This window comes from Leopardus geoffroyi, chromosome D1, assembly GCF_018350155.1.
Source record: "Leopardus geoffroyi isolate Oge1 chromosome D1, O.geoffroyi_Oge1_pat1.0, whole genome shotgun sequence".
In the NCBI taxonomy this organism is placed as follows: Eukaryota; Metazoa; Chordata; class Mammalia; order Carnivora; family Felidae; genus Leopardus; species Leopardus geoffroyi.
Window position 1 is genome coordinate 81,901,616 of NC_059329.1, and position 23,296 is coordinate 81,924,911.

General features: G+C 38.1%; 1 long non-coding RNA gene across 1 annotated transcript; it reads right to left on the bottom strand.

The window, feature by feature from the left end:
* Nucleotides 1-1,519: 1,519 nt before the first annotated feature.
* LOC123601514 lies at nucleotides 1,520-21,712 on the bottom strand. The gene is made up of 3 exons (XR_006714143.1): nucleotides 21,515-21,712; nucleotides 20,245-20,497; nucleotides 1,520-3,513 (listed from the first exon to the last, which is right to left on the bottom strand). It is a non-coding gene; the product is annotated as an uncharacterized LOC123601514 (long non-coding RNA).
* Between the last annotated feature and the right edge of the window lie 1,584 nt (nucleotides 21,713-23,296).

Below are 23,296 nucleotides of genomic sequence, written 5' to 3' on the forward strand. Positions count from 1 at the left end.
GACAGAAAGAGCTAGTGGGGGGAGGGGTAGAGAGAGAGGCAGAGAGAATCCCAAGCAGGCTTCACTCTGTCAGCACAGAACCTGATGTGGGGCTCGAACTCACAAACCATGAGATTATGACCTGAACAAAAACCAAGAGTCAGACACTTAACTGACTGAGCCACCCAGGTGATCCATATGTTACCCGTAACAGTTTTTAATGAGGGGATTAGAACTGGGAGGGAAGTCAGAGAAGATAAGGCTTGTTTTGAAAAAATCTTCATGTTATGTCCAGCAGGAGAGTGGGGGATTATTTTCTTTCTAGTTACTGTTCAATTAACTATTTTCATATAAGTAACATTATCACTAAACTTTCTGTGGTGGCAGATTTTAGAATATTTTTCAAAGCTATTTTTAGAGCAACCTTCTAAGGATCCAGCTACTAATTAATTAAGGAATCCCCTGAATTATCAGAAATTCATTTTAAAAAAATTGCTCAGAAAAAGAAGATGTGGAATCTGCCCTATTCCTCTGTTAGAAATCGGAGTTAAAGGGAAAATTCTTTCTCAATTTGAAGAAATGCTTCTTCCTAAATGTGAGGACAAATTTTAAGAAAGAATTTTATGTTTCCTAAGCACAGAGTCCATTTGGGAATTCTTTTACATAGAAAAAGAAAGAATTCTTAAAAGAGGAAGTCAGCAAGAGAGAAACATGGAAATACCCTTTTCCTCCTTCTTAGAAAATATTTCCCTGCTAGAAAGAGAAAAGCAGAAGAGGTCCAAAGTTGAGTCCAAAGAGGACCTCCAAAGAGGTCCAAAGCCAGAATGCTATAGACACATTGTCTCAGGGCTGGTAAGCAGCCAAGACCCTTCCTTTAAAGCCAAACAATGGGGTCGCCTGGGTGGCTCAGTCGGTTAAGTGGCCGACTTCGGCTCAGGTCATGATCTCGCGGTCCGTGAGTTCAAGCCCCGCGTGGGGCTCTGTGCTGACAGCTCTGAGCCTGAAGCCTGTTTCGGATTCTGTGTCTCCCTCTCTCTGACTCTCCCCCGTTCATGCTCTGTCTCTCTCTGTCTCAAAAATAAATAAACGTTAAAAAAAATTAAAAGAAAAATAAAGTCAAACAATGAAGATAAGAAAATGAAGATCAAAAAGAGAAAAGAATAAAAATGAAAACAGAAAATAATGGAGCTGATGTCAATGTGTGTGTAAAATATATATGGGAGGGGTGGCAAAATTAAATAATTCAATTTTCTTCCTTATACTTTTATGTATTTTTAAATGTTGGTTTTAGACACATACATGCATACATACAATACATATATAAATATATATATGTGTATACATAAATATATACATACACATCTATGCATATATATTTACATATACATGTAAATAATATACATGTAAGCATATGTACATACATGCATATATATGTACTATCTATGAAAATATACATGCATCTTGGGTTTCTATCTGTTTTTAAATTTTTCTTTAAATCATTCCTTTGATCTTTGTTCAAAGCTTAGCTTTGTCTGTTTTAGCAGAAGAATAGATAAATTGTTAGCATAAATGGAAGGGAAATTCATGGTTATAGAACTCTGAGTTGAGTTTGAACAGAAAGATACTATAACTCAATATATTGAGAGACAAGATTCAGTTCAACAAGTAAACACAGACTCTGGGCTCATTTGCATTTTTGTTTGAATCTTGATTCACCACTTGCAATCTCTAGAAATTGGGAACTTGAACTATTTATCTCTAAAAGACAAGTTCTTTCCATTCAATTCAAGAAATATTACGGAACACCTTCCATGCTAGGTTCCATGCAAGACAGCTAGCAGTTGCCCTCATGGAGTTTATAGTTTGTCCAGGGAAAGAGACATCTGCAAAGAAAATGATAAGTGAGCTGACAGCCTCCTCAAAAGATTTTGATTTAGCAAAGTTCTCTTATAAAGTGGTCAAGAGAATTTTGTGAAATAATTCATACAATATCCCTGGGACTATGTATAGTCAAACACAGTCAATAATATGGTGTTCTAAGCCCCTCGACCTCAAAGCAAAGAGGAAGTAGACACCCAATACCTTCTATATTTGAAGGGTTGTTGAGAGCCAAGATCATCTGTGCCTATTCTCCATCATAACTCTGGTGCTTATATTGGATTAGCAAATGACTGATTTGTTCCCTCTTAAAGCTTAAACACAAAATAAAATATGTAAGCACGTAGCTTTATCCCACTGTTTGCTCTTTGAGCAAACTGAATGGTGTCTCACCCACCTTTTACAATCCCACAGTGATCACCACAATGCTTAAGAAATTATAGGAAATATAGAGCAAAGGGAAAACACTACATGGTTGAAGATATAGGTCTTTCTCCAAACTTCTCATGTGAAAATCATATAATCTCTAAATGCCAACATCCCTACTCTCAAGTGGGTTTTGAAATTCTTGCTTCCCTCACAAAACAGTGAAATGAGATAACATAAGTGAAAGTGTTCTGCAAATTTTAAGACACTACAAAAGTATACATGAGTGTTATTATTAAGACATTTTCATGCTTTAACCCCCTGAAGTCTGGCTTTAGCCAACCGTCTCTTCACTGAAACTCATTTCTCAAAAGTTACTCATAAATTTGGTTTTATCAGTTTCTCAGAGTTAATTATGTTTGGGATGATGACTCCTGCTGATGTGAATGTATAACCCAGGATATGTGTTTAGAAAGAGAAATAGAACAATTTTTTCTGTTGCGTGTTCTTTCCCAGTAGAAAAGCCACATGAAAGCCAATTCATCAGAAGGTACCTTGGTAGGCAAAGAACTGGATGTCTTATAGTCAACTCTGGTGATTGGAATGTTTAATGACTCCAGTGTGTCTGCTTCCAGGATAAGGAGGTATCTGCCTGTGAAAAGTGGATGTTTATATCATCTAATCTGGGCACTAGCTAGCTTCTCTGGCTTGTGTCTCTCTGCTTCTCCTTTGTTAGCCAACATCCCCTCTGAATGACACATTCTTTCCTTTGATAAGGTAATGCCTTCAGTCAGGTTTCAATCCTGTCTTACTGGCCTCGTCAGGAATCTGTCTCTCTTAACATAACTCTGCCTGTCGTCTTTTATCCATCAAACTTAGTGTCTGTTTTATAGTTTAACTCCCTGTGGCCATCCTATTTCACTTCCTGTGTGTTCTTAGAGAGTCCTTCATGGTTACCCTCATCTTTTACCAAGAATAATGGACTTTTAATTCATCTCTGAATTCAGTGGTCCCTTATTGGTCCTCATCTTCCTTCTTCTCTATGCAACATTGACAATGTTCATCTTGCCTGCAGTAGGCAGTTCCCAACATAATCTCTCTTCTCAATGATCAGCTAATTTCTTTGAGGGAAATTACCTTCTCCCCATTGTATTTAAAGTTGGTGGAAAGGTAATTCCTGGCTTGAAAATACCTACCTCCAACTGTGGACCAGACTCTGGTTCAGCCAATATAGGACTATGATCAAATCTCAGTCAATAGAAGATTTTGGGTTTTCAGGGGCAGCCATTCCTATGACAAGGGAGAACAGAGTGACAGTCACTGCAATATCACTAGCATACAGAATAATATAGATATTTGTCAAATGGTCCAAGCTTACTGCATTTTGGGCCTCTGGATTGATGTATGTAGATTGATATATATATATATATATATATATATATATATATATGTTAATCTATATGTGTATATATATGTCAATATATATACACACACACATACACAATAAATGCAAAGTATATTATACATTATACTTCATATATTATAGTTCACAATTTATATACTATATTATCTATTATATCTATTACAATGTATATTACATTAGGTTATATCATATTATATTATTTGGTTATACATTGGTTTCTATCATTCTTAAGCCTTATCTTTTTACAACCTTTTTAAAAAATGCGCTAACACTTTTACTGCATTTTAGGACACTTTTGATAAATATCTTGAATTTGAAGCCTTGGCTAGGTAATCCTTTTGCACTAGAAATCAGTGATCTCTAATACAACTCCATTGCCAACTATGGGATTTATCAAAACTGTAGATTCCAGCTTACTGAATATTTCAACACTTTATTCAAGTATTCCTATCTAGCGATCTCACTAGCTCTGAGACAAACCAAATATAAATGCTTAATGTATGGTACAAATCAAGAGATTTTTCACAGAAGAAAACCACAAAAGACTAATTTTCTACAACATGTCCCATGCTCATTAGATCTTCAGTAATATTACTCAAGTTATTTCAAGGGTAATAACATTTATACACCATTACCCATGTTTTCTCAAATTGTTTATCTGGATTCCAAAAGGTATAAACAAGGATGCATATACTCAAAATTGTTTTTACAAAATTTTTAGGTTTATTTATTTATTTTGAGAGAGTAAGAGAGACAGAGAAAGGGTGTGTACATGGGAGAGGAGCAAAGAGATGAAAGGAAAGAGAGAATCCCAAGCAGGATCTGTGCTGTCAGTATGGACTCCAATGTGGGGCTTGATCTCATGAACCATGAGAACCATGATTTGGGCTGAAGTGAACAGTTGGACACTTAACCTACTGAGCTACCCAGGTGCCCATTATAAACTATTGATGTTTATTTTGTCATACATATTACAAAAACGAATATATGGAGAAAAGGACAAGTGCACAATGACAAGTGTACATTTAAGTCATTTGTAGCTATATAAATTTTTTATATGGTGATTTGTTCATATGGGTATTATAAATGACAGACAAAATAATTCTGATGCTATGATCTCCTGAAATTCTACTAAATCCATTTGCTTAAGGTAGTCAAAGGGATTTTTATTGCTTGCTGTCAATAAGTTTTTAGTCTCCTTATGAAAGCAGCAAAATGGCCTCTCCTTACCTCCCTGGCACAGTGCCGTCTACTTATAGGTGCTCAACAAAGTCAGTACAATCGACCTATTGTGTATTAGGCATTCAGCCACTATAGTTGGATTGAATTGAATTGACATGAATTGAACAGGCTTTTCACAAACCCATAGCAACTAGGAAACTAGAATATTTCACCACCATTCAGAAAATTGTGCTCACAAGATCACATTCCGGAATCTTGACAAATGAGATTTCAGCAACTCTTTAGTTAAACACTTCGTGGACAAATTATGTGTTGCTCTATTACTAGGAGTTCTGGCACGGATCTACAAGTAATGTTGTTCCAAAGTAACTGCCTATGTTTGTCGGCAGTGTGTCATTGTGAAGTGACTGTAAGGGACCGCACTGTTAGCTTGAGCCTTCGGTTTAACCACAGACTCTGACTCAACAGCAACATTGGTTTGCAGAATCAGATGAAGGAATGTACGCCGAATAGGAATTGCGGATAATAACGTCGATTGGTTTTTCCCTTTTGAAGCACAGAAAATAAAATGTTTTCTATGTTACTGGGTTTCTATAGTACCTCCCTTATTGAGGATTATATCAATTCTACTTGGCAATTGTGCAAAAGTCTGTTAAATAAAAATGAGAGATTTCAGTTGTGATCCTGGGAAACTCTTCTTCTTAAGAAACTTACTCAGTAAGACACAGTTTAAAAATAGTAAGAATCGACTTTGATGGAAAAAAAAAAGCCAGTATTTATGTGGCTCGAAAGTTTACCAAAACAAGACTATATGTTAACTTTGTCAAGTAGTATTTTTACTCCTTCCTGAGAATGAACCTCTCTCCCTGAAGAGAACTGTCATTGAAAACCACGAGTTCTTGCTAACCACAGAGATCTGGATTTCATCAATAAGGCCACAGAACCCAGTAAACACTGCCCCTTCTATTGGGTACACATATGCCATGCACACAAAACCATCTCAGCAGCCTTTCACTCAAAACCCAGTATGTTCTTTCCCAACTGTGTGGAACACTAAAGCCTATACTTTCTTCAAAGTGACCCTTGAATGTCAATGATGAAACCTGCACTGAAGGAGACGTGACACTTAAGACACATAACACTTAATGACAGGGAGGGAGGTTTGGGGGACAATAATATATGGCCAGGTCCACAGAAATCACCCTGAAAGAACTTCCTTAAGAGAAATGGCTTAGAACAAAGCAAATCAAATAATTTTGCCACCAAGAAAAATGTAAGAAAGAAAGTTAAATCAGGTTTGCTAAAGAAAAAAAAAAAAAAGAATTGGTGAGGAGAGAACCTTCCCCATCTCAGTAGGGTAATAATGGGGACTTTGTCTGTCTCAGGGAAGAAAGGATGTGGTGGTCCATTCTGTCCATGCATGAGTTTAACCCTAGAATGTCAAACTCAAATTCCAGAGATTACCAATGATGTAATAGAAAAGCCACTACAAATTGGTTATCCATATAGGAAAAAATAAAATTAGATTTCTGCCAGCCCCACAAAAATCAATTCCAGATGGATTAAAGATCTAAATGTCAAAAAACGGAACATTTTAGTAGGGAATATAGGTGAATTTCCTTCTGACCTTAAAGTAGAGAAGGGTTTCTTAAGACACACAATGCGCCAATATAGGGGAAAACAAATGGATGAATTTACATTAAAATCAAGACCACTTACTAATGAGAAGACACATTAAAGAAAATGAAAACTTGTATAATAAACTGGAAGAAGATATTTTTAACATGTATAACCAATAAAAGATTAATAACGATATATAAAGAACATTTGGAAATCATAAGGAAAGCACAAATAACACAATAACAAATGACCAAATTCATAAGCAAGTACTTGGAGGTAAAGGAAACATATTACCAATCAATATATGTGCAAAGAGAGATTTAATTTCACCAGATATTGGGAAAATACAAATTACAATATAAAATGCCACTTTAGACCCTGTTGACTGGCAAAATAATAAAAATAAAAATGTTAATGTTTGACAATTACCAAATATTGGGAAAAATTTAGATGAATAGGATTGAGAGGTAAAGATTAACTTTTAAAGACCAATCCACTGCAAGCTGATCTCCCAGAAATGGAGCTGGCCTCCTACAAAGCACCATGGAAACCAGCATCGGTCAAATACCTAAGGTGACACCACTTCTGGTTAACCTCAAGGGTTTGACCCCAGAACACTGATTATGCCCCATGATGGACAGTGATTCTGCAAACATGAACACTCATGTCATGTGGCAAATTCTGCCATTCACTCACACCATTATGCGCTTGCAAGTGGTAGATAGGGAATTTGACCTGATCACTGTGAGAGAGAGGTTGATGGTACCATCTACTAAGCTAAAGGTTCTGTTATATCACTTTGCTATTTTACTTTGGACTCTAATCACATTGGGAGAGGAGCTGGAGTAGACTTAACTGTACAGATTAAAAGCCCTACAACCAAAGAACAATCTTCTATCATCTGACATCTGGCCATGCTAGATAACTGTGACCTACCCCTAATGGAGTAGCCAAAGGGGACTTTCAAGCAAAATTCTAGTTCTTATATTGAGTGGTGAATGTTTAAGTGGTTGTATTTTTAAAAAAACAAATAAGTATAAACAAAGAAGCAAACAGCCAAATAAGGGCAACCATTCGTGAGCCAGTGATGAGAGTACTTTGTGGCTAAAGACTATGATTAATCCAAACCTGTACTCCTGGAGGCAAAACAAAAGGAAAAATGGCTTTGTATAGCTTTAACTTAGGTGGTTAATATACCTTATCTAAAATCCTAATAGTAATTTGTGATGTAGCTACTTTTATATCCACATTTTACACAAAATAACAGGTTCAGAGAGGATAGGTGAATAGCCCAACCCTATGTATCTAATAAAAGTTAAATATCAGATTTGGATGTAACTCTATTGATTATGTGTTAGTTTGATTAAGCTGCGGTGACACTAACCCCCAAACCATCGGTGGCTTACCATAGTAGTTATTTACTCCTCATTCACATAAGGGTCCCAGGCACATCATTTGAGTCACATCACTGAGTCATCATTTGGCCTAAATTCCTTCCTCCTGTGGCTCCATAACTCTCTACATCCTTACCATTGTATGTATGAGAGAAAATGAAAGAACACACTAGGGGGTTATATAGGCCAGGTTTAGAGTGATATTCCTTATTCCTACTCAAGTTGCATTTGAGAAAATGCCACATAAGCACACTTAACTGTAGGGAGTCTGGTAAATGTAGGAAGAGGGAAATTGAGTGGACAGCTTGTAACTTCCACCATAGGCTCCAAACCTCATGGTCTGCCCAACGTAATATAGGTTGTTTCTTGTGAAAATAATGCCATAGAGCAAAAATGACTTTGAATTATCACATGATAATGGCAGGCCATGAGCAGCAAGTTCTGTGATGCTAGGGCTCATGTGCTTCCTGGACTAAAGTAGTGAGTTTACTAGAGTATGAAAAACATACCCCAAGCAAAGCTGTGTGAAGTGCTTCTTCATTATTCTTGAATCCATGGATGCCCATGAAGCAACTTGCACTATACAAAGAGCTAGCCATCCCTGAACTTAGTAACTCAGGGAATAAACTACATTGACTGAGGCTGTGTGTGTGCATGCATTGGAATGAACACAGGAATATAATTAAAAACGGAAACAATCATAACACTGAAAGTCAGTATATGTTGATTGTCATCCAAGACCACCTTTCCTGGGAATTGCTTCACAAAACATAGAATTTTCCTTTTATTTATTTACTTATTTACTTTTGGCGAGATAGTCAATTAGAGTCTAATACATTCAAGAATAATCAATATTTTTTAAAAAAGAATAATCAATATTAATTGCAGGTTCTTCAAAATTAAGAGTTGTAAAAAGAGAGGGTTTTTTGAACAAATTTAAACATTTCTACAGTTTAAGTTACTAGGAGATAGTAGCAGATATTCTCCAGCCAAGCATGTACATGTCCTACTAATTCAATCAGTCATCTGCTTTCATACTTTTCTAAATAATAATAGTAACCATTTGTTAAGCACACACTGAGTGCTAAGGGCTTTATATACATTGTACCTTTTAACCACAATGATGTCATCTGGTAGTTATTAAGATCTGTAATTTTTAGATGCAGATACCCAACTTAGAAAGGTTAACTGCCTAAAGTCACAGAGCTAGGAAGTAGTAGATAAGGATTATGATGTGGATTTCTCTCATTCCAGCACCCCTTTGCCTCTCCATCATGACAGGTAGTCAGAAGTCTAGCTTACATCAATAATGTTATCCACAATGTGTTGGAAAGAATAACGATTTCCTTATTTTGATGAGAATTTTTCTGCTGGAAAGACTACAGCTGGTACTATATATGGTGATTATAAGGGATAACTTCCCACTTGGCATCTCAAGCTGGTTCCAATTATCTACCCAATTCTGGCCCACCAAGACACAAGGTGCCTGACAGCTGAACTGATAATAGAAAAGACTGAGATATTCTCTTATGGAAACAGCACTTACCCCTAGGCTCCCATTGATTTAGAATTTTAAGGGTGTGTATTTTTAACCAATACAGGATCTTTCCATGGCAGTCAAGTTATATCTTGTAGGATTAACAATTTCCCTAGTAGCATAGCTGCTCTTGACTGCAAATCCATTTCACCTATACCATATAATATGGAATTGTATGGAATTTTTCCCATTTCCTTAGAATTGACTCCTAAGACCCAATGCTGACCAAAAAAAAAAAAAAAAAAAAAAAAAAAAAAAAAGACATTTGAATGAAAACCAAAGTTGAGCCAAACTCTAAGACTTACTTAGAAACAATAGACATGGTTCTTCCAAATCCAACTGTATCTCAGCTACATGAATTCACCTTCCTCTCCCCATTCCCCACAACCTCCAGACTAAATAAAGAGAAAGAGCCAGAGGTGTATGGGAGTAAGGAGTCATTGCGCTAGGGGATGGTGCCTCCTAATCTCACCCCAAACCAAGTGAAGAGGGCACTTAGGGAACCACGTTAGAGCCTGGAGGTGCCTGCAGCAGCGTGGAATTGTCATCTTATTCCTCAGTTTGGACCTATGCTTAAGCAATACAGATGCTAATATGCCCATTTCAGCAGGAGAAAGGGACTAAGGAAAGATGGCAGCATGCAGATAAGGTCATCAATGGTGAGACTTCCAATGGTGTGTGAAATTTTCAAGGTTAAGAGGATATTGTAAAAGGCAGTTGAACAGAAAACTGGTAACACAACCAAGATGGCTGAGCACCCAGTAAGATATCAAGAGCATCAAAAAGCTATAGGATAAACTGCCAGGAGCACAAACTGAATGGTTTTAAGAAAGTAAAGCAGAAAGAATCTCTTATTAGAAAACTAGGCAATAAGGAAACCTCAAAGGGCCCTCTTGCATCCCACAATAGAATCAACATTGCATGTTTGCCATACACGGGCATCAGCAGCCAGCGGGTCTTAGTCAGAGACTCAGAAACCACCAGAGACATGTAGAATTGAAGTGACCTGCTACATTAGAGATACTTGTCCTATTCCATTTTCTTCCATTCTAGAGAGACCAAGAAAAGGAAGAGAGAGAAGAGACCTTTGCCTTGGGTCAGTCTGAAATTGGATGCAAAAGAGTAGGACAAAGCAGTAAGTTGAGTATGTCATGAAGGCTTTAAATTCAGCTAGACTGGATTGCACTTCTTTGTATCTAAAATTTACTGGAAACATATTGGATCTGTCTAAAATAGTTTGGATTAGTAACATACTAGACATCAGATTATTTTCAAATGGTCATTCATTCTCCCTTGACCTCCTCCATAGGCTGGAAGAGAATAGCATGAATCCTTCCCATTCATGTAGGGCTTGGCCATGGTACTTGCTTTGGCATATGGAATGTTGGCAGAGTTGGCATAAGCAAGAACTTAAACAGGATTTATGTGGGCTGGCTGGCCCTTTTTCATTCTTGCCTTTCACCATGAGAAAAATATGCCTCAGTTGGTCACTGGTCCAAAAGGGAAGGGAGACACATGTAGAGGGCATGAATCCAACTCATGAACTACAGCCATGCTCAGTCTAGAACAGCTAGAGCCCAGGCAACTGGCACTATGTGAGAAATAAATGGATAGATATGACTTAGTCCAGCCATTCTATTATACTGATAAGCATTAGGTTTTATATTCTTTCAATTTTTTTTTAGTTCAGAGTTTGCTGCCATGAACATATCTTTCCATATATCGTAGTGCATATGAGAGATTATTTCTACAAACTAGAGAACTAGAAAAGGAATTTCTGGGCCAAAGGTATTGCACATTAAGACTTTGATATACACTGCCAAAATTACCTGGAAAGCTGTTGTAACTATTCATATCATCACTATTTACATTACCTCCCACTGGGTATAAGAGGGCCTTTTTTTCCATGTTCTCCTAAGGGCAGGCCTGAATAACCCTTTCCAGTTTTACCAAACAGGGGAGGAGGGGGAGGGGAATATCATTGTTTCAATATCAGTGGTTGAAAACAGTAGTAAAGTATTACTATGTGTGCACACATGGAAAGGTTTCCACAACATAAGAGAAAAAGTAAGTTGCACAACTGTATGTAATATGATCTTATTTCCTATGTATACACATGAACTTACCCATGCCTCATGTATAAATGCGTGTATATGTGTATAAACATTTAAAACATTTAAAATCTGGAAAAATATTCTGCGAAGTGTTACCATGATTCTCTCTTATAAACTAGTTTGAGGAGAAGGGAATAAAGAGAGAATGTTAGTTGTGTATTAAAATTTTGTGATCATATAAGATTTTATAATAAAGTGGCACAGATAAAAATGTTTCTTTAAATATAAAGCAAAGATCTTTATTCTCCAGAACTATGTGGACATAATCTCTATTTATGGCTTATCTTTTATTTCCATCCTCCATAAGAAATAAGTTAGTATAGTCGTGAGATACACCACAGTTCTTGTGTGCTTGACATTTTCATTACTGTTACTTAACTGAGTAATATATCAAACATAGTAAGTTATGAATAAAAACATTTTAAAATTGTTTATTGATAAGGCAGTTGATAATAATAATCCTCTTATTAATTACAGTGGAATGAAATCTTTAAAAATCTCGCCCTAGATACATCTGTGACTAGGCACAGGAGAGGAGCCAAGTAATGCTGATGTACTCTAAAACAAATGACTTCCAGATCTCCACTTGTATTTCAAGAGGCTTTCAGTCTCAGAACTCTGGGTTTATCATTTCTTTTAAAAAAGCTATTAATGGACCAACCTAATCTTTTAAGTAATTTATGAGAAGAGTAAAACAACTTCTCCAATGACAAGCTTTTATATCTCCAGTTTATCTATCTAAATGCATCTCAAAATTGAAATTTACTCCTATATTTGCAAATCAAGTACACATGTCTGGATGAAGCATTTTTTTGGTGACTTTTGATACTCAAGATGACATATTCTCTGAAGTAGTAAAATACTGAATATTTTGAGTAATTGATATATGATGAGACAAATAACAGATAAATCATTTCTCAAATGCTTTATATAAACAGTGTGTCCTCTTCTCCCACTGCCCAAATCATGCAGTGAGTAAGGAGTTACACTCCTTTATGCCAAAAATGCAATCAGGGCCTCGTGAGCTAATTGGAAAAATGATCATGAAAGAAAAACAAAGAACCCTATAAAGCTAAGAACAAATAAAAAGTATTGTAAATACATCTGGATAAGAATATAAGATTTAGGATCTAGTTTCAAGTGAGCAAAAGACATTAATATGCTTTCCCAAGTGCAAGTTTGCCCATGGATTACACACATTTGGACCATGTTCTTGAAGAGATTTCAATGTAGCATTTTTTTTTCCAGTCACATTCTAAATTCATCTTCCACAGCATATTATCAAATCCTAAATCCATTTTCCCAGGCATATGTTTAAGCATTTTGTTGAGGTATTCAAACAGTCTGGAGAGTATTCCATTTGTTAAACAACAGTTCAGCAAATAGAGTTATCTGTTACTTTGTTGAAGTAATTTGATTGCTGGTTTCCAGAAAGAGTTCACGCAGGAAATACACTTACCAGAAAACAGCATGGAGAGTTCCTTGGGCCCTACTGGGCCTCCTAGAATCTAAAGAATAAAAGACACGGTCCACCATTGAGATCACTTGACCTTTGTATTGAGAATCAAAAGAAATCCATTATTTTCAAGGTGTGCCTATAGGATTCAGACCAATGTTACCAATGTTACAATATTAGTTTGAGAACCATTTGATAATCTTGGGAAGGCAACAGTTTATCAGTTTACATACTCAGAGGTAGCATTCATTTTGTCCTGTTTCCAGCTTTTTGAGTTAACCTCAGCAGCCATCAGTTTGTTACATATCCTTCTAAATGTAAAAATTCTAAGCACTAACTTTTGGAGGGGGTGGGGGTGGCCGAGGCCCAGCTGTTTGCCAGAATGTTTGCTGGACCTAACTGCAGTCAGTACTATAGACAGTCTCTCCCCATCTTGTGTTCCAACAGGTGTTTGAAGGAATACAAAGGTTTGCATATCTGAAACCAAATCTGTAGTATATGTCTCTGGGCCTTAGAAGATAAATTACTGGGAGCAGGGCTTGCCCCTAGAAAGAAATCTGGTAAAACCTTGGATCGTGAGTAACTTGTTCTGTGAGTGCTCCGTAAGACAAGCACACATTTCTAATAACTTTTAACTTGATAAACAAGTGATGTTTTGCAATACGAGTAGCATGTGACGTCAAACATCACATGATCACACCTGAGCCAATGGTTCTCTCTCATTCTCTCACTGTGGGACTGTGGGTGATCATCTCCCATGCTTGGATGCTTGGTCTCAAATCAGAAATCAGTGATTTTTGGCAGAAATCAGTGATTTTTCAGAACGTTGGAAGGTGCGCACAACTGGCACTGGTGTATTTTTTGTCACTTCAAAGCACCTATGGACAGTCCTTTGCTTTTCCATACAAGAGTAAGCTTAGAAATGATTTGCTTCATTCTAGGTCAGGCTGCCTGCAGATATAGACCCTTTCCTCTGAGGCTTTATTGCGAGTTACATCAAATACAGTATATGACAAGAGTTTATTAATACTGCACTGCAGTCAACATCCATGCAAATGTATACAATGGCCCCCATGCAGAAAAAAATGGAAAAGAAAAGCGGTAAGAAGGAGAGGATTACTGTGGAAGTTAACAGGTAAATCATCGATAAGTATGAACGAGGTGTGTGACAAAAATTGCAAGATTTTAAAGAAAGTCTGTGACTGCATCTCATCTGCAGAGGAAGAGGAGAAAAAAAAACAGAGGAATCCCTCACTTCAAATGATATTAGGGGGATACGTAAAATGTGAGAAACAGTGCAAAATTTTGTAGAAAACAACCACCCAAACAAGACTGTAGCAGTGTAAGTGATTGAATCTGTTTAATGACAATGCAATGCCACATTTCTGTGAAATCCTCAAAAGAAGGCAAAAGCAAGTTTTACTGGATAGGTTCCTCGTTAAAGTTGTACAAAAAGAAAGAGATTCCATTGAGCCTATAGAAAGCAGTGATTCCATTAGTGATAGTGAAAGTCATCCTACACAATAACCCTCCTCTGTCTTGTCTCCTTCACACCAGCCACGGAGGTTTTCAAAGGTAAGGGCAGGTTAATTTGTTTATTTTTCTTTATTATTTTGTGTTATATTACAGCATTATAATCATTTTTATATATGAATGTTTTTGGGTTGTTTAATGAATCATCGGAGCTTCCATTATTTCGTTATGGGAAAATTTGCTTTGATATACAAGTGCTTTGGATTACAAGCATGTTTCCAGAACAAATTATGCTCACAAACCAAACCAAGGTTTTACTGTAGATATATATTTGTATACATACTTCTGTCCTGCAAGACTCCTTACCTGTTCCTTCTTGAGCCTTTTACTTGCATCCAAGAGTAGATGTTGTTCCTTGCTTTTCTGCCTTTTTTTTTTTTTTTTAAGAAAAAGAGCATGTGAGCCATGAGGCTCCATGCTCAATGCGTAGCCTAACAATGCAGGAAATCAAGAGTTAAGACATTCGAAAGACTGAGCCAACCAGGCTCCACTTCTCTCTTTTCTGTCTTAACTGAGTCCTGCCCATCTGTCTAACTTTGTCTCTTCCCACTCTACCCTTTATCTGTGCATCTGCAAGGGTATCCCGGTTCCTCAAGTGCCTGACCACCCCGACCTCTATCTCAAACATTTTTGCATTGCTCTTCTCCCTACCTGAAATGTTCTCACACTCTCTCCTGTCCTGTTCTCTCTGCCTGAAATGTTTTTCACTTTCTCCCAAAGGCTGGTTCTGTTTCATCATTCAGGTCTCAGCTTGAGTATTTTCTCCATAAAATTAAAAAAGAAAGAAAGAAAGAAAGAAAGAAAGAAAGAAAGAAAGAAAGAAAGAAAGAAAGAAAGAGATTGAGAGAGGAAGGAAGGAAGGAAGGGTGGGAGGAAGCTTTTGTTGACCAGCACACTAATATCCTTTCAGTAAAATTTCTCTCCATCCTATTATCCTTTTTAGTATTTTCATAGCACTTACCACTAACTGAAATTATCCTATTAATTTCTTTGCTTATTGCCTGTGTTCCTCAATGGAATAATAACTCCTTGAGGAACATCTGGAAGAGTTCATAGTGCGCCCTTAAACAGGCTTGTTGAATAAATGAGTAAGTGATGATTGTAGTCACTTTGTATTTTGTATTTTAGCCTCTACATTGCTACCTAGTAATGAGAAGCTCCGGTTTTGAACTCAGAATTGCATTTGAATCCTATTACCCTTCCTAATTACTAGTTTGGTAATTTTGACAAGTTACCAAGCTTTTGAGCTTCAGTTTACTCATCTGTAAAGTGGGAATAACAGCATTTACTTCACTGAGTTTTGTGAAGATTAAACAAAATAAAGCATAAAACAGTGACCAAAGTGTCTGCTCCATGAGAAAGGCTTAGTAAACATTAGTGACAAAGTAGAATTTTTCTCAAAGGACAGTTATGTTTTAAAAGATCTCACGAAATTTCCAGATTCAATCTTAACGAGGAGATGCTGTGTCTGGCAGTCAATGGCACATTGACTAGAGTCGGCAGTTAGATGGACAGGAGCAGGAAGGGAGAAGGGAGTATGGCAGATGGGGGATTACCAGCGACCACCCAGTCTCTGCCCAGTGACTACCCATCTCCCTTAGACCAAACCCTTCTGAGGTTTAGCACAGCTGATAAGCAGGAGATAGGGGCTGCAGAGACTGGCCCAACTTTGGAGCATGCGCACTTAGGGAAAACGGTGTCCTCTAGTAACTCCAAGACTATTATACTATCATTATAATATTGCTTCCATGGAGGTTTTAGCCCCACCCCCCATGAGTTGCGCTTTAGGCGCTCATGGGAAGATGGCAGACAGGACCCTGTGCCAAAGGCTGGAAGGAGGAAACTGGGATGGATCCAGAGGGTGGTATGACAATAAGATAGGAAGGAGGAGACCAAATAGATCCCCTTAAAAAACACACACACACACACAGGGGCGCCTGGGTGGCTCAGTCGGTTGGGCAGCCGACTTCGGCTAAGGTCATGATCTCGCGTCCGTGGGTTCGAGCCCCGCGTCGGGCTCTGTGCTGACAGCTCAGAGCCTGGAGCCTGTTTCAGATTCTGTGTCTCCCTCTCTCTGACCCTCCCCCATTCATGCTTTGTCTCTCTCTGTCTCAAAAATAAAAACGTTTAAAAAAAAAGTAAAAAAAAAAAACACACACACGCACACACAATGCGGAACTCAGCCAGCTGCTACCCACCCTCGGGTCGGCCCCCTCCTATGGCTCTAGGTTGTACTTTCGGTTTGCCAAACAAAACCTTAGCTGCTTCAACTTTCTATTGAGTCCACTGAATTCTTTCCTTGGAGAAGACAAGGACCGAGGAGTTGTGCAGTTCACCACCCAGTAACACCACTATTGGACTGACTTTGGGCAGAATGGAGATCATATTAAGAAGGCACGTTAACTAGCACCTTTCACATCACACTTGGAGGGTAACGTCTTTGGGAGGGTGAGGAATGGTTGAGGCAGGAGGTCAAATGTTGCCAGGTTACCTGATTGGTGAGTCGAGGGTCTTATCCAGTAGGATTTCTTAAGTGAATTTCCCACAATCAGTTATTAGCCATGTAGATCCAGAAGTATCAGTCTCCCAGAGTTGATAAGACTTAGTGAGGTTGCCTCAACTAAAGCTTATAAACTAGAGATCAACTTGTTGAATTAGAATAAGAACCCTTAACTTCCAATGTTAAATATTCATATTAGCCTGAGAAGTCCATTCTCTTCCTCTAAGAAAAAAGAAATCCACGAAAGTTAAAATTTGATATAAAAAATGGCTTATTGAGCAAGAACTATGTGTGGGTCTCAAATGTTATTGGGATGTGTTAGCAGACACTAATGCATCCATCTGTGTTGCCAAATCCCTCAGTGGTGCTGGAAGGAGGGTATCAGCTTTCCCCTTTGAACTTCCGTTTTCTAATGTTCCCTCACCTTCCTACTGATCCTTTCCTTAGATATCTTAACATCATTTATCCTGCAACTGCTTGGGTCTTACTAATTTAGTCAGGTGAGAGATGGAAGAAACTTTTCAGCCAATTAGCCATTTAATGCCGTTATAATTTTCTAGAATTAATTGTTGTAACTGCATTCTCTAAACATCTCTTTTAAAGTCTTATTATGCCTTAGTATATTCCATGTTTATTATCTATGTCTGAGTTCACACATTTGAAAATTATCTTAACTGTAGGAGTAGTAAGGATTTGCAGACATTGGGGCTGTTCACAAATATTCCAGTTTCCTCCTTCCAATAACAAAGTTGGATTGCAGCTCCCTACCTCCTTGAAGGGATACATGACTAATGACTTGCTTAACTGGTGAAATGGGTGAACTGACAGGTGACATTCCCAGGTGGGAGTCTCTTTAAATTCTAGGCATGATTAGCCATTCTTACTGTTCCTCTGCCACAGCATCTGGTGATGTTTCAGAACCTCATCAATCTTGATCCTTGAGCTCATGGAGCACATCTCACTACCCAACCATGATGGGCATGTCATGTCAAGGGGCAAATACCCCTTCCTCAGTTGTCTTAAGCTACCAAGCTTTTGCTGTAATTTATGCACAATAACCCAATCTATTCTCACTAATATACAACTGAAAATCTCAAAATTGTCCCCTGATGATATCTGGGTTGGTAATGTTTTTAGCTTAGACATGTTTCAGCGTAACGATCTAGAAAATAAGATTGTTAGATCAGAATATGTCTAAGATTCTTCTAAATGGCTAATTATACTCTACGTATACTGATGATTTTCCTGAGCTCTGCCTTTAAGTTGATATTTTTATCGATGAAACTGTGCTGTCATTAACAGCCTATCAGATGAGTTTTCCACTCTGTTGTGATATGATTATAGAACACTCTTTTTTGGAGATATTTTGGAGAAAGAACTGATTTTTAGTAGTATAAAGGAAGATTCCCAGGCAAGATCTTTTCTATGCTTACGAGAGATTTCTTTCCAAAGTTTTGAAGTTATAGAAACAGAATTCAGCTAAGCAAATTTTTTTTGCGGGAATTTGTAGGTAAAATGAAAAACTATTTGTGGCACTGTGAAGAGAAAAAAAAAATGTGTCACTACTAAAAATGTTGAGAAGGGGGACAAATGGCTCATTGAACACATGGTAGCAACACTGAAATATTTTAGGAGAAAGCAAACATCCTCATGAGAAATAAGATACCTGCTATTTAAGGATTACTGAAAAGAAACGATGCTTATACTAAGTGTATCAATTACCAACCAATGGAATACGTTCATGGGTGACAACCTTCTCAAGTAGAAATTATCACTCATCGTTAAGCTTCATGCAATTAACCAAGCAGGTGAGGAGGAGAATACCACTGCTGAATCCTTTATACTTCCTATTTCTCAAATGTTCACCTTGAAAACTCAACATATCCCTCGCCGAGGATAACATATGGAATGACTAAATCTTAAGTATTAATTCAAAGCCATTTTTTCTCTCCACTATAGCAGGATACAAAATACAGCTGAGAACAAAGTTAGAGCATAGGAAAACACAGCCTTTCTGCTGTAGGCTCAGATAACAGACTTGTAGCCAAATGGAATTTTACCAAACTTGCTAAAATGAGTAACATTGTGTGAGCACTGTTCCCTTGGGAACTGGATAAAACGAGATGTCTATCTCAAAGGGTTCTCCAAGAAAAACCCTGAAAGAAATGGGCATTTGTCTTGACCAAGAGACAACTGCAGAAAATTACAAACACCTGAGAATGGCTTACAATAAAAAAAAATTTAATTTTTCCCAAATATGATAATAAAAAAGATGTTAAAATTTATTGAATGCCAATTATTCATTATTTCAACAGCATTTATTGATTATATATAAAGTGCCAAGAACTATGCCAGATGCTTTTACATGCACTGTATAGTTTGGTCAAGAACTCTGTAAAGTACAGATTACTTTATAGATTAATGGCTTACCTAAAGTCACACAACTAATAGGACTTTTTATTCAAGAGGTCTACTACATGCCAGCACTTTTCTGTGTACTAGGTTGCATCATTAACATTTGGAGGGCCAGGGATGAGAGTATACATTGAAGCCCCTATACTCTATGTCTAAATATTGAAAATTATAAACAGTGATGTTCTGGATCCAGCTTCTATCAGCCAGCTGCTAAGGGCCAACCGTATGCGTCTCTTCCCAAATTCATGTGCAGTAATGTTGCATCTGTGAAATGTTGCACCTTGAAATTGGCCATGACAGGAAGATATATCCACTACATCAAATGGCAAATGCTACATATTAGGTAGTGGTGGTGATTGTTTTCAGAGGGTATCTTGTTGAACACTTACCATCGCTTTTAACAATCTAACTGTTGAATAAAATATGCTCCATCCTCCAACCTTGAAAAATATATCTTCATAATAACGTAGAAGTCCAAGCTTGAATTTAGAATTCCCTGTTGCCATATTATACTATATGTTAACTAACTAGAATTTAAATAAAAATTTGAAACAACAACAAAACTAATAGGATTCCCAGATGTCTTGTTCTGTACCAGAATTTGGGAAGGGAGGGAAGGCCAGTCCCTAGACTCTAGAGCCACAGACCCCTCCACTTCTCATCCTACCCCAAGATTCATCCTGCACAGGGAGGGAGACTGTGTGGATACTCCAGAATACACATCTCAAATTCATCTCTCTATACACCATACACAGCTGCTCCTGGCTCATCCCACTGGTCTATGTGAGTACACACCAGGGCCACAGTGCAACCTCAGTGGCCTGGAGAAAGAGAAGGGAATACTCACAGACACTAGAAGTAGGCACAAGTCTTTGCTGGTGTGAAATTTCAGGGCCTGTGCTTGCAGAGCATTATCTAGAATGGAGGGGTTGGTGCAGGTTCTGGGTGTGTCCCTTGGTCTCACAGATGGATCACGCATGGGGAGTAGTACTGATGAAGGAGGGCCAGAGTAGAGCTCCCCAAAACACAGGCCACGATTGCCTGTTCTAAGAGCAGTACTGAATACAGGAGTCCAGAGCCCTCATGGAGTTCATGTTCCGCTAAGAGGAAATATAATCATTTAATTATTTAGAACAAATTATCCCCAAGATCAAATTGGCTATATTACCACCCTTTTCTTCAGCCCAAGTAAAAAAAAATATTAATATTTGCCATTTATTGACAGCTTATTATTTACTCAGAAATTACTAAGTTCTTAGAAACTGAATGACTAAAAATTCAGAGCCTAGCTATTTATTTTAGTTAGCAAAACGATTATTAATATTTATTTATCATCACAGTATTTGTTATCGGACAGACTGAGGACAGCTTCCCACTCAATGCAAATGTTCCTTATACCTACCTGGCTGAATCATTTTGCAATTTCTAGACTGGGCTCGCTCCTTGCTCATGGGACCTTTCACCATGGTTGATGAAAACATTTTTGTTATTTACCTGAGGATTAGGACCATGTGGGCACTGAGAACTGGTTGTTCAGTATTTAACAGCACACCACTGGGTTACACATCTCTATAGTAAATATTTGAATATGGGCCAAAAAAAATTAAACAGAAATGACATTTGGGGAAAGGAATTCGAAAGAAAGACTTACTTTTCATTTAATCTTTCTATATTTTTCTTAATCATGTTAGAGCAGTGGGATTATGGGCCATTTTGTTTGCCTTCTTCATATAAAATTAAATATAAATTACAGTCTATTTTAATATCAAAACCCGTCTTGTACTTTTTTTTTTTTTAATTTTTTTTTTCAACGTTTATTTATTTTTGGGACAGAGAGAGACAGAGCATGAACGGGGGAGGGGCAGAGAGAGAGGGAGACACAGAATCGGAAACAGGCTCCAGGCTCTGAGCCATCAGCCCAGAGCCTGACGCGGGGCTCGAACTCACGGACCGCGAGATCTTGACCTGGCTGAAGTCGGACGCTTAACCGACTGCGCCACCCAGGCGCCCCAGCGTCTTGTACTTTTTAAACCTCTAGAAAATTACTAAAATTGAAACCAAAAGAACACTGCTATCTACCACCTATTTATACGGTAAGTATTCTTTGTAAATCTTACTGGTTTCCTTCTTCAAAATAGGAAATTTGTAAGCAGCAGAATTTTCCCAGAGGTACTAGATTTCACTGAAGCTAACTAGTCCTGCCATCTAGAAGATCTTCTCAAGCCCAAGACAACTGCCTGAGCATCACGGTATGTTAAATATGGTACAATATAAGTAGGCTGCCCCTGGAGTCACCAGACTTCCTCCTCTGGAAACACCACTCACCTTCAAATCTCTGAGTCAGATCTTTCGTAGTTTCCTCCCATCTTTCTGTTGGGGCAATACCGAAGAAGGCTTTCAAGAAATCCAGAGCATCTTTTGTTTGTGCACACTCATCTTCTAATTCAGTGTTTCTAATGTGTAACGCATTGGCTACACGTAAGTTCAATTAGCCATACTTAGCATGGAGTTAATTTTAAAAATAAACTTTTCTTAAATCTGAAAAAAAAACCCAGAAACACATGGGCAAAGTGTCCACATTTCTGGCTCTGGTACCAATGGTGTCTCTTGCACATTTGGTCACCTTCTATAGCTCATGAACCATCATGGTCTCATTTTCTCCATCTGAAATCCAGAATTTGATATGGTTTGCCGCTTCCAGGATAGTACAGTAAGCAGCCACATGTGAAAGCAAGCTGAAGACTATGAAACATTAAAACAGGTAGGAGAAAGTCCTCTGAGAAATGCTCGTTGTATTTTTTTCCTCTTAAAGAGGTTTCACATCGTCAAGAGTAGGGTTTGTTTGTTGTTTGTGTCCGATGTGGGAATTAATTCTTTATGTGCAGGATTTAAAATTTGAACTGTTGAGGCACCTGGGTGGCTAAGTCAGTTGAGCATCCTACTCTCTGACTCTTGGTTTCAGCTCAGGTCATGATGTCACAGTTTCATGAGTTTGAGCCCCATGTCTGGCTTTGCACTGGCAGCACAGAGCCTGCTTGGGATTCTCCCTGTGCCTCTCTCTCTCTGCCCCTCCCCTGCTCATGCTGTCTCTGTCTCTCCCAAAATAAATAAACTTAAAAAACAAACCAAAACTTGAATCATTGATAGGTTTGTTTTTGCTTTGTTTTGTTTTACTCTTCTATAAGAAGCCATGTACGTGCAGCACATTTTTTTTCAACAACGTTCTTAAAGCTGGAACAGAATTTACCTAATTTACTCCAGTGATGGTTATGAAAGCACAAAATGTGAAATTAGTTGAATCTGTGTCTACGATGTCATCTGAATGTTTAAAATATAATAGGGGCGCCTGGGTGGCGCAGTCGGTTAAGCGTCCGACTTCAGCCAGGTCACGATCTCGCGGTCCGTGAGTTCGAGCCCCGCGTCGGGCTCTGGGCTGATGGCTCAGAGCCTGGAGCCTGTTTCCGATTCTGTGTCTCCCTCTCTCTGTGCCCCTCCCCCGTTCATGCTCTGTCTCTCTCTGTCCCAAAAATAAATAAACGTTGAAAAAAAAAATTAAAAAAAAAATATAATGAACTGATTGCTTCTGGCACACATATAACCTCAGTTGCCGTGGGTTTAAAATGCTGGCAACATTTATGAGGGCCTGCCATGTGCACATACTCTCCTCCCATACTTGGGAATAAAACTTGCTGTTATTTTCACTGGACGCTGGGTGTCAGTAATTTGACCCAGAGACTTGGGGGAAAGGAAGAAGGAAGATGGAGGAGGGGATGACAAATGAAGAGACACCGTTCACATTTTACTGTGGAAGTCGCTGACAGGGCATCACTGAGGAAGGGAACACTGCAGTTCTGGAAGGGGCAGTTGTCCTGGGCAAGAAACCACAGCAGAGGCCATGG